A 13878-nucleotide genomic window follows, 5' to 3' on the forward strand; every position below is an offset into this window, starting at 1 on the left:
CATCCGTCTGTCCATCCACCCGTCTGTCAACCTGTAACTGTATCTTTAAGGCTGCATCTGTGTATCGCCGTAATAAGGTTTAAGTATTCACAGAGCGTTTATTTTTATTGCCGCTGAACCGACAAATAATAGAAATAGTATTCAATTTAAAATGAAAGTACAGTGATTTGTTACATACAAGTAAAGTGTTATTACTGGTGTTTTTTGCTTGATTTCCTTAATAATAGCAATAATGGGAATACTCTATAGCGTCTTATGATGCACAGAGATATGGAACACTTTGTGTGCCAGTGCAACTCGTACTAGACCGTATTTAGTTTTACCTCATTAAAAGTCCAAAAAATGAAACGTTATTTCAAAATATTTTTACACTGTTAATAATTTATTAAAATCATTTGGATTATTATTATTTTAAATACTTCAAAAATGGGGCCGAGTCCTACTATAAAAACATGCTATCACAAGGTTTTTTTACAGTTTCCAATTTAAGTATTCTTGTAGTAGGTATTCATTACTAAAAGTACTACGTGAAAAATATACATTACAATAATACCAATGCCAATTTCCAAATCCAACCTTTGCAAAAATATCGTTATACCTTTCTACTAAATCATTATTGAATTAAGAGATATATAATATCTTAAGGTCAGCAACAATTTTATTCTTATAATTCTGCTAGTATTGAATAAAAACGCTTGGGTTAATCTATCATACATTCATTATTTAGTATTCACAGTTCATCAGAGATGACTTAAAAATGATTCAGATTCTTTACGTCTTATTTTAATATGCAAACCCTGTTTGTTTGTTACATATCAATGATTAATTAAAGTTCTATAAAATCAAGAAAAAAACTTCGTCATCTTAACTGACTTAAAAAATTGGGAGGTACTCAGATAGACGTTAAACCCATCACGTGAAGAGCAGCGTAAGACCCTAAACCTGATGATACAGCTTAAAGTGGAGCGCGGTGCCTTAGAAGATACCTGTTCAGTTTTGATTTAAAGGAACTGTTATTATAAGATAATGCGGAAAACAAAAGCCTTATTGAAAATCTTTGCAGTGCGTAGGCTTTTATTTTTGTATAGTAATAACTGATAGACCACGCAGATGGTGCACTTTATAGTAAGCGTCAAACCATGGCCTAAAAACATCATAAGCAGCCTTCAGGGTATGCAAGGACGTCCTGCAATGCGACGCCCTGTCTCCATCAAATAGAGTCGTAAATGTTGAGTCTCATATACATGTAATTACACTGGCAACCACGCCCTTCAGACAGGAACACGGCATTAAAACAATTTTGCTCAGTGGCAGAAATAAACATGGTGGTAGTACTAAAAAAGACGAACTTTGTCACAAAAAGCTACACTACTATTTACTGCGTGGCGGTGCAAAAACTTACTGATTCCTTAACACACTCTCAAAAATATCTTTTATAAATACAGACAAGCGACCTTGCGACGATGTTCAAAACTTTGAAGTCATAGTTAAGGCACGGCATTAACTGTAAAGTCTTTTAGACATCTGAATATTATTTTGGTAAAATAACGATATATCGATAAACCGGAAACCGGAACCGGAAAACTCTCCTTTGGCAACTAGATATATGATGGGACGTAATCGTTGAAAAGCCTTGGTATTTGAAAATACCTTACCTTTACCTTTTACCCATCATTTAATTTCCAACGTTTAAGGCGCTTAGCCCACGACATTAATTTCCTTTTACCTCGTTGACTATACCTACAATCGGCATAAATCGAACTAAGATCAAGTTGCAATACAGTTAATGAAACGAGAAAATACTACTCAAATACAGAATGAGCTTTAAGAATCTCCATTAGTTATAAAGATGCCAGAAACAAGCGATTGCGTCATTTTTGCACCAAAAATGACTTGGAAAACAAACGCCGGGATATTACTAGTCCAACAATAGGTATAAAGCGCACCGGCCATAATGATCGAGGCATTAAAATTTTATTATAAGAAAATTGATATTGATCAGTGCAAATTGCCGTCGGTCCGTTTCGCAATAGTAATCACATATGATGGGTGTTTTGTAATTCAAATTACTTACATCTGGATGATGATGCGTACTTTGTATAGATTTGATTCTCGTATTCACTTTTTTAAGGCCGTGATTGTATGTTAAGCATCCCCTCAAATATTATATTATGGACTGTAAACTCGTGGTATCCTTTCGTCGTACTCTCATCTTAATAGACGCGAAAGCTAAGAGACAAAAGTGATCCAGGTATTAGAAACATTGACAGTTCACATAATTCGCGGTTGGAACATCGAATTTTCAAAATGTCCAATTCTGGGACGGTCCAATTCGTATATGATCTAATATTAATAACGTGCTATACTTTTTGGGATTTGAGATTACACGCCAACTGATTTGGTTCGAGCCCATCACAGGCTATCAAGGCTATGTTTGTTTTCCTACACTACTCATCATCTTTATCAACCCATTACCGGTCCACTACAGGGCAAGAAGAGAAGAATCCATAAAAAGCATGTTTTACCATTAGGATATGACTGCTTACAAATATACTACGTAATATATTACTTTCTTACCATGTAATACGTAATTTATAATAACGTTTTGTCCAAATTGGCCCGAAATAATAAATTAACCAACCTAGCTACCTTTCTAGGTAGGTAGATATTTGGTTATAGTTCACAGATCATAGTGACGTAAAGATGTAAATAATTACAAAAATATTATGCATACTACTTGGTTATCATGTCGTAACTAGTTGATCTAATATATCTTAACATTTGTGTGTGTAACATTATAATTTATAATAAACAATACAATACAAATAGTATGATACCATTATTATACAATAGTGTTGATACGAAATGATTTAGCTATTAATCATTTGTTTTGTTTAATACAGGTCTTTTGTTTTGTGTTTTATGAAATGTTTCCCGATTCCCGATTTGTACCTCACGGCAAGTTATATGTAGACATCTTCTTAATCTATCTGGTTCATAGTTTTATATAGGTCCAACAAAGTTTTTACACATTTTCTTGAGCAATTAAACCACCTTTTTGAGTATTGTGCCAATAAGGTCGCCGCTCTTGAAATATATCAATTTTGTTTTTAAAACAATGGTGCGTTTATTATCTATTAACGCAGTATTAATATTATCCCAACCAAAAAGTTTTAATATCAAAAACATTATTGTAAAAAATGTTCTCGCAGTACACGCACACTTGTTGGTTATGGCACTGAATTTATTAGTTATCCTTATAGGTTATGCAATTTTGAGCTTTTAGTAAATACCTACAATAACCTAGACCTTTACATGATGTTCCGATTACATGTATATAGCCAGTGATGTTTTATTACCTCTAGAATGGGTTTTACCTGTCTGCTGTCGACGGACATCAGTTAGATTTTATTGCTGGATTTTTGATATCCATAGTACAGATCATTTAGCCAGCACACGTGGTTAAAGCAGCCCGGTATCACTTTTACTTATAACTTGCCTTACAAATACAATTACTTAATTATTAAAATATTACCAAAATAAAATTATTTTCCAAAAAATGTAGTAGTGTGTAGTTTTTGAGTTTATCCTTTAATACAAACGTAAAACAATGATTGTTTGTCTATGTGTGTTCAGGACAACTAAGTATCATGTCAAATAAGACCAATAGAGAAAGGTAATTAAGAGCCAGTTAGGGGCTGTGCTTCCATAGGTAGTAACATCTCACTGTATACAGTCGGGAGAATTCTAATTGATTTCAACATGATGTATACGTAAGTCAATCAAACGTCACCGTGACTACGTGAATTATCTTACAATGCTTATACCATTGTTAGCATATTAATAAATTATTCATTAGCAGTGATTACAATATTTAACTTAGCGATGTATTACTCTTCATACTATATTATATATATTTTTATGCTCGTATGTTTTGAGCAGTAGTAGAGATTTTTATGACTCGTCCGGGGAAGTACGAATACCATTCTTATTTCTGCCGCCAAGCCGCGTTTTTCCATTTCTGTGTTCCGGTATAAGATGATATATATTATATCATACATTTTCTATGTATGATATCTATTGTATTATCTCATATAAAACGGGTAAGAGAATTACGAAGTAATATTGAACGATGCATAAGTATATTCCATAAGGAATCACCCTGTAAAAATAATAAATCAAAAGAAGCATATTTATTTTTCAATACAAACGAATTCAAAACATTCTAAGTGTTCACTTTTGACAACCCTATTAAAGATAAAAGACCGACACGCGCATAGTACCGATGCTTCGCGACTCGTACCTAATAAAGAAACAGGAGACACATGATTTAATTTTGCATTTGATTTTAGGGTTGTATCTGATTTCTTCCAGTAAAAACTATGGCAGTGGTAAACACAAAAACTATTAGGTTTTCGATTTCTCAGATAAGTCTCAGAGACAGTGGGTACATAATATACATCTAAAGCCTGTGAAGTATTATGTCGGTTTTCATTTACACGATGTATAATATACACTGCGCAATTGATATTGCAATAAGCCATTGCTCTTGAGCGGGGGCGTGCATAAAATAAATGCAAAGATTTCGTCTCGACACAAACATTTAATATGCACGTTCTAGCTGACGATTCGTTACGGATATCTATAAGGTTTACCAGTCAAGTTCACATTACTATTTGTAGACTAGATATTATTGTTAAGCATACGTAATAAAATCTATATAAAATAATATTATAAACCTGAAGAGTTTGTTTGGTTGAACTGGCTAATCTCAGGAACTACTGATTGTGCGAGAGCGCATAAAGAGTAAAAAAAAAATATATCATCATCTCACACGCAATTGAAGCTTAAAACTTTTTATTCTTTTATTTAGCTTGTTTTATAAAAAATAGTACTAATAAATTATTGAGAGATATAGAGATATTCAACATTTTATTAGGTTATTTAATATAAATTATAAAATAATATACAATTACTAACTTATTCCGTTAAGTTTATTTTTACTTCCAAGGTTCAGATTGTTAGAGTCCATTTTTACATTTTGTAATATTTTTATTCGCATTTTTATTACATTTTCAAAAGTGCATTGGTTATGCAGCATATTGGTTACTGGTTGCTACTTACACTGGTACATAAACATGTTTGGTACCGCTCTATTAAAAATTTGCATATAATATCATCTTCACCAGACACAACAAAAAGAGTGAAATTTCATACTATAACAGCGACACAGCAATTCTCTGTAACAATTACCTTACCATTGTCTTGCCGTAGAAAGGGCGGAGTGTGAACAACGGTGAAAGTTGGCAATTTGCTCTACACTCGGTTCCGAAAACACCGTAATTATACACAATATATGGATGGGGCACAACACATATTATTATGAATGAAGCACCATACATAATAACATATAGGTAGGGTATGATCGGACATTTTTTCGATAAACTACCAGACTAACTCATGCAAAACAATCACCCATTTAAACAATACCGTTGTTAATTCCTATACGTAAATTGTTCTAATATTGTTTGAGAATAATTAATTACTTAGTTTTATTTTGTATACTCTACGTAATTGCAAGAAAACTTTTTTTTTTCTTTTTATATTTGGACATAATCATATCAACCCATTACCCGCCCACGAAAGGGTCTCCTCCCAAAATCAAAAGTGCTGTAGTCCACCACGCTGGCCGAGTGCGGATGTGTGAGCTCCACACGCCTTTTAGAACATTATGGAGAAATATCAAGCATGCAGGTTTCCTAACGATGTTTTCACCGTTGAAGCAAGTGATATTTTCATTGCTTAAAACGCACATTACTCAGAAAAGTTTGAGGTGTGTGCTTGGATTCAATCTCTTCCCCCCAAAGCTGAAGTCCTAACCACTTAAGGCTATCACCGCTTCGGTCCTTTAGACACCGGTACAGATACTATATAAACCTAAGAACGTATATAATTATACCTAATTTAATTTTTATGGGTTTAATTAAGTATGGTATAATATTACACTTCAATTCAATATTGTAACGAACCGTTTAAACGAGTAGCGCAGTGCTCATTCGATTTGTGTCAAGGTGAATTACCTGTCAAAATGACAGTGCAAACGCACAAAAAAGTGAAAAATGCATAGACATTGAACCTTAGGGTGCGGTCAACTTGAATTAAGTTTTTAGAAAGGAAATTCCTTTGTAATTAACTACGTTTATTTTCTAGCAGATGTGACCGCTAACTGCGAAGGATATACGAGTTTTTACGAAACAATTTGAATATCAATCAATCAATATGTTTTTGCGTGCAATGCTGGACATATTATTATACCTTTTGAAAAGCGCGCTTCTATACACGATCCTCATTTAAAGAAGTTCTCCCCCCTTTTAGTGTTCCACTGCTGGACAATAGGCCTCGTCTCTCATAGAGAGATCACGATTTTGGGATTAAGGTCTCCGTAGTCCCACTTATTTTATCTATCGGTAGGAATACGTTATAGCACTATAACACCCGTAGTTTGAGCTAGGCGCAAATGTTAAAACCATCCACCCTGTTCTAATGGGGATTTATGATCATCATCACGTATATAACTACTTAAAAAAAAAGGGTGGTTGGCGCCAATTTCCTTACTCTACGGTCGTACTAAGAATTTCCCACCCAGTACCTACTCGTATATGTCGTACCTTATATTTTCTTACCTCGACCCGGGAATTGATCCCATGGCCTCGTGATGCATAGTCAATCAAATTAACCACGCAACACTGCTAGTCCTGTTACACCTTGGGAAACCAATGTCCATGTTTTCTCCGCATATATATATATATATATATATATATATATATATATATACGTTTCAGATGTGGCTTCGAACTATTAAAATCAAATTCGGTTAAAATCTGCAGATCGCCGAAAACCGAAATCATTTTCACTAACTACTAATAACACTACTATTAATATTTTCTGCAATGTTTGAGCAGTTTTACAAGGCTTGTTTTTTGATGAATCAAGACCGGTCCTGTGGTGGCTCTAAGATATTACCTTTATTTAACAAAGGGTTAGACATAGTCGGTCTAGAATAGTTAGCATTCAGAAACGGTTTCAAGTTTTTACACATAACAGTGATCATTTGCAATTGTGACGAATAACAAGAATATTTGAAAAGCCACATAATAACTCGTATAACCCACCCCATTATAATATGAAAATCAGATAGGATCATCGATTGTGCAAAATGAACTTTATAAATTAGCAATAAAGTCTAGATTGTGTATTGTATATTTGGACTGTTATTTATAACAGCTTTAAAATTCGACTAGACAGAATAACTGGTGTTTTATTGGTATTCCAGATAGACAACAATCAATTTCAAATCGTGAAGTGTGTTCTTGCTTAAATGGTACAATGGTACTACTGAAATATTTATTCTACACGGACATTCTAGCAAAACACTTCTTGCTGCGTGAAGATCCGCGCTTGGTGAGCTTTCTTATAACAAGAATTGGATACTTTGGTACTGCTGTTTTTTATCACAAATTTTATTATATTTTATATAATTAAATTACACTCTTCTATAGTTTTCATGTCAACTCAGATCACATCAACGTTGAGGTAAATCTGACTATTTGTGGGACCAAACGTATACATTTAAGAACTCTATCAAAATTTACATTCCCACTATACTCCAAAGCTTTGTTCGTTTACTTATAAGTTACACCAGGGCTGGATTGATTTTTCTTATAACTTTAACATAGTAAAACTTTCAAAACAGCAGAACTAGAGCTTTGACCTCTATCATTTGTCAATCATACAGAGAGGTGATATTCGATCGTTCAACAAATATTCGGATACAATAATATTTCTTTCTAAATAAATTGATTCAGTTAAAATATACTTCATGCGGAAAGATGTGTCACTTGAGCTAACTCAAATTATATGCACGTAGGACCTTATTTTGAAAAAAAAAAATAACATCTAATTGCTTTGAATGATTGAATTGTGACGGCTTTCCCTGTTTCACCTTCCCATCAATCCAAGAGGCACATCATCATCATTATCATCCTCATCTAATTTATATCCCACTGCTGGGCATACTCCTTTAACATAGGAGAGAGCAGAAAACCTTTTATATAAAGAGAGATTAAAGCTAGAACCTCCACGCTGCTGAAATGTGAGTTAGCGGGCCAAAGGTAGATCAACGTAACAAAACAGCTACCATTCCTAAAACACCAATAGCATTTAATAATAATTACAGTTACTTAATCGTGACGTAATATTTGACCGTTTCAATCAATATGTAAAGTAGATTTACAACTTTATGTTCATAGAAATAAAGCACAGATTATTTGTATGAAAATAGAAATATGAACTATCCAAAGTGCGTACCGAATTGGTTCCGTATTTATTTGAAAAGTCAAGTACAAATGACAAAAAAATGTTTATTAATCTCAATAAAAATACTTGTACTCAAAAAATTAAATTTCTGTGCGTATATCTCGCAAAAAATTAAAATATTGTTCGTATCGCAACTGGAAAAAGGAAAATTCGAAAAAAGTACATGTAACTAAGCATTTAAAGTAAAGCTAAGTGTGATGTGCTATGTTTTGCGCCAAGAATCCGCCCGGCTGTTCAGCGTGGAAATGCACCATTCCACACGGGCATGACCTTAACAGTAATAAGTTTAATTATAAGTTTTGTTGTAACTTTATAAATAAACTAAAAGTTTAATTAATTATGAGATAGTTAATTTCTACGACCAACCGATTAAATTCAATAATAACACAAACCGCTTTTTATATTATTTTGAAAAGCAAAAGTAGAAATACTTACACATAATATTTTTAGTGTACAGAAGGAAACGTAAATAGTAACAAGAATTATAATTTATATTTACCATATTATGACTTTTGAATTGGCCTTGACACACGAATATTTTAACCTAATATTATCATATACCTAGTTTCACCATTTAAAACGTCTTATTGTTGATGACGCAAAATTAATGGAAAAAAATGTCGAGGTCACGACCGTAACTTTTTGTTGTGTTAAGATCTAGTTTTCATCCAATTTTTAATGAAAGGTTAATAATATATATGTGGCACTGGATTGGTATTATTGTACTTATATAATATTATTGGTACTATTGTACTGGATTGATTGTTCACTACTCTCTTTAACTTTCGTTAGTTAATAATCATAAATGTATGTTTATTTACAAGGCTAGACCTAGTAAATGCATATTTACTCTTGCATGGTATGTTGCATGAAACACATATGCCGGAAGAGCGTTCTACACCTTAGCGGTACGTATCAGAAACTTGGATGAAAAACGTTTCGTACGAGTTGACTCGACGTCAAGTACATAAGGATGCCATCGCTCAAAGCATCTCGCTGTTCTGGGGCAGAATTGCGTTAATAATCATAAATGTATGTTTATTTACAAGGCTAGACCTAGTAAATGCATATTTACTCTTGCATGGTATGTTGCATGAAACACATATGCCGGAAGAGCGTTCTACACCTTAGCGGTACGTATCAGAAACTTGGATGAAAAACGTTTCGTACGAGTTGACTCGACGTCAAGTACATAAGGATGCCATCGCTCAAAGCATCTCGCTGTTCTGGGGCAGAATTGCGTTAATAATCATAAATGTATGTTTATTTACAAGGCTAGACCTAGTAAATGCATATTTACTCTTGCATGGTATGTTGCATGAAACACATAGGCCGGAAGAGCGTTCTACACCTTAGCGGTACGTATCAGAAACTTGGATGAAAAACGTTTCGTACGAGTTGACTCGACGTCCAGTACATAAGGATGCCATCGCTCAAAGCATCTCGCTTTTCTGGGGCACAATAATTTTGTATTCCGTAGATTCTTAATTGGCGTAGAATTTATATGCTAACGCTACTCGCCAGATATAAAATAATTACAGAGTATAACTAATATACAGTCCGTACATAGTCATAAGCAGATAAACTGTAATAACCCACTGTCTTATGCAATCACTGTTTACGGTGGTGCTGACCGTACCATCATAATGCATTGGTTACAGTGCTAATACAAAAATGAAAACTAAATGACCCAGACTTATTTTGAAAGCCTTTTGCCTATGTACAAATTATTATGACTACAGTTTAATTCAGTAATAATTAATAAGTCTCTTAACAGATATCCCGTAGGTCCTCGTTGATCTCAAGGTTTGAATTACTAGGTCGTGGGTTTAGTCCAAAAAATATATTACTTGTTAGAACTACTAAAGTAACTACGTATTTAGTATACCGTTCGCTATATTTACTAGGAAGTTACCATGTTAGCTCCCTTTGTGTGTTCTATTGACTTCACAACTACGTTAGCTACTAACCTAGATTGGAGCAGCGTGGTAAGTCAGTGTTCTTATTCCTTCCCTTTTCTTTTCATATGAGAGACCAATTTTTACATTTTACTTAGCACGAACTTAAAATATTGTAAAACATATTTATTTTTTACCATTTTATTACAATTTTTTTTTTGTTTGGTACCCTCTTTGACAGCACGTTGAACTGTTTTCAGACTTTTATCACTGATTATTGTTGTCTACCAATCGGCAATGGCCAGCAAGGTGGATTAGGGCCTAACTAGGACTAGGACCTTCTCATTGTGGTAAGCATTGTGGAGACCCGTGCCATGAAGTAAGCCGGTAATGAATTATCATAATGACTATCGGTTAGTGATTGGTTGCAAGCAGAAACGAAGTGTGGCTTTGACGCATTGGCCTTGTCTTAAAAGAGAGAGAGATAAGCATCATTCTATATGCTAAATATACTATCAATTATACCCTTGAAAGACGGTTCAAAGGCAATCATGTCTGAACTAGAAGCCCTAGAAGAAGCCTTGCCTATGCTACTTTAATTAATGGGCCATTTATCACATTTGAGCAGTTTAGGGTCCCGCATTACAAGTTAAAACTTTTACAGCTATAAATTGAAAATGAGGTAATATTTGGCTCTCAATCTTTCTATACTCACCTATGGCTAAGTTATGTGTTTCCCAGTTTCTCGTTATACTGTTGTCGGTTGAAAAATTGCGCAATTTATCTCAGTAGATCATAATCTGTTCTCTTACTACGATCGCTTAAAACAATATTATTTATATATATATGTTAACGTTCTGTTTCAGATTTATAATCGTTATTCTCAGGGCGTCAAGGTATGTCATATAAAGAGCATATAAAGAGCTTTGAGCTATGGTAGTAAGCTTGTAGGTTTCCAAGATAATTCAATGATTTCCTAAATTATTACACGTTGTATTAAGATCCTCGATAATATTTTACACATTTTTATATCAAACAAATACACATGGTCTTATTCTTACTGAAAGGAGTCTTCCGCAGGACAAATTGGTATCTCGGACTAGCGGGAGGATAGCCTCCCGCTAGTCCGAGATACCATAATATATATAGATAATATATCTATATATATTATGGAGATAAATACTTAAATGACCAGAATCTCGAGACTCTCCAATAGTTACCGCTTCCACGTAGGTTCTTGTTGAGCTAAGTTTGTTATTCTCCAGGATATCATACTTAAATCCAAAAAAATAATAACATCTTTTATTTTTATACGGAACCCTCAATGAAACAGTAAATGCGATCAGTCTTTTAGAAAAAAATGCCTACGCCAGACTTCTGCCTCTTTTATATAAGGGCCACTCGAACTCAGTGGACTGGCGTGAGACTTCCGTAGAAGCTTAAAATATTCTATAAATAGCTAATTTTTAAATTCTCTCGAAATGATTTTCATGAAAATAGGTTTTCTTTTTATCGTTAAGAGAATCTTAATTACATAACGATGATTTATTAATAATATGAGAAAATTGATCTTTTAAACCGACTTTCAAATAAAATAAAACGTTACATTACATAAAGACAAAATATTCCTGTCAACAACTACACTCTTAAATAAGAGTATAATTATCTTGAATTTTTTTAAACGTTATATCTAAATAATTGTCATTCAAAGCTTTTTTGATGGTTCCCTCCTTTTTGAGAGTAGCTCTGCTCCGTCCCTTGCAACGGGAGTGGGACATCTGAATATCAAAAAGATGAGAATTTAAATAGAAGCTTGATAAGATGCAACTAAAAATAAAGGAAAAAGAATGGTACGAGGTAAAGCGGACAAGTTACATACTGGGAAAATGATAGGTCGAAGAACTTATATGGAACTAAGCATCTACTTATTGTATGTTTATAAAACCATGGGTGATTGAATAAAAACTACATTTATTTTAATAGCGATTCAAAGCATAGCCTTTCGAACGATACATTTACCATTTACCACGCTTCCTTTTTTACCATGAACAAGACAGTAATTGCGTTGCACGATTGTTTTAAATAATAAACGTTTCGCGTAATGATTGTTTATTTCTTCAAGCGTTTAATAAATAATAATGAGAGTACAGAACTTATCAATGTCGAAGAATGAATGACAGAATCCCCCTATACTTCTTTCAAACATAAAATGTTCTTAACATTTATATGGCACTTAATTCGCTTGAAATAAAGTTCAAAATTCAATTCAGAAAGATTAAGTATCTGATTGAATTTATTGAAAGTGATTTTATGCAATATTTTAAGTAATGCTCTGCTCTCTAAGGTGTATTTTTGCGTACATGATTTCTGCAAGAATCGCGTGTTTAGCAAGGAGTGTATGATGAAAATAGTACAATATCATTCGTCAATCGGGACACTCACTCGCATATCGAGGGTTCTATTGATATTTATTTTCACTTTTTAATAATATAAATCATGCAATAAACTAAATTAAGGCAATAAATGCGTTTTTTTTTTAAAAACCTCTGAATATCAAATAATCAAACTGAAAGGACAGTCATAATACATCAACTTACAATCTTGATCCAAATATGATTTTGTAACTTCATTCTTGCAACGCTTATTGGTAGAGCGTGGAGGTTCAAAGCATTAAATCCTTGTCCTTTAAGATAGGATAGAATAAGGAGTCCTATGCCCAGCAGTGGGCATAGGACTACTAATTATACTTGCCAATTTAGTTAGAAAATTATGAACTACACTTTCGGGTCTTATATAAATTAATAAGTTAACTACATTTGTGATGTGCCGTATAAATCTTTTTTATCTTCTTTCTTTTCCTGGGCTGTCTCCGTACTTGGTCGGCCGGAACCTTCCGTTGTACGTAGTGCCACTGGTACGGCTCCCCGCTGGGTCACTCCAGACAACCGAGCTCACTCCAGAAGCTTAGCAGGCCGCCCAGCTCGCCAAGTGCTTCAGGGAGTGATGCTGGGGAGCCAAGGTATGCTGCGCGTTGCACTTCTCTACGCCGGAGCAATACGTGTGTCGGTGTTTCATCTGTCTCCATGCATGCGTATAAATCTTAAATAGTATTCGTTTTCAAATTTTCATCCGGATCTCTAAAACTGATCGGACGCAAAACAAGTGGTGTATCCCGATGGGATAATAGATGGGATGGCGTTGTTTGTGTCGGTTATGACAGATCACGCAATTGTGTTTGGGTAGCTAAAATGTGCTAATTATTAAAAAAAATATATATTTATGACTTTAATATTTATGAGCTCTCTCATATGTAAAACATTGAATTATATAATAAATAAAAAAAAAATCTTAAGTCTCCCTGGCGCAATCGTGAGCGCTGTGAATTTAAACACGAGGTACTGGGTTCGATTCCCGGCAGAGGTCATTTGGGAATTTGTAATTTCTGAATTTTCTCTGGTTTGGTCTGGTGCGAGGCTTCGGCCGTGGCTAGTTACCACCCTACCAACAAAATACATACCGTTAAGCGATTTAGTGTTCCGGTGAGATGCCTTCTACCATCTTAGACTGCATCATCACTTACCACCAGGTGAGATTGCAGTCAAGG

At 34.1% G+C, this 13878-nt stretch overlaps 1 protein-coding gene across 3 annotated transcripts in view; it reads left to right on the forward strand.

Moving 5' to 3' along the window:
• LOC120636990 overlaps nt 1-13878 on the forward strand; it is a 350702-nt gene that overhangs the window by 241607 nt on the left and 95217 nt on the right. The gene's annotated exons all lie outside the window — the stretch shown is intronic.

The sequence above is a fragment of the Pararge aegeria genome, chromosome 1 (genome assembly GCF_905163445.1).
Source record: "Pararge aegeria chromosome 1, ilParAegt1.1, whole genome shotgun sequence".
NCBI classification, from domain to species: Eukaryota; Metazoa; Arthropoda; class Insecta; order Lepidoptera; family Nymphalidae; genus Pararge; species Pararge aegeria.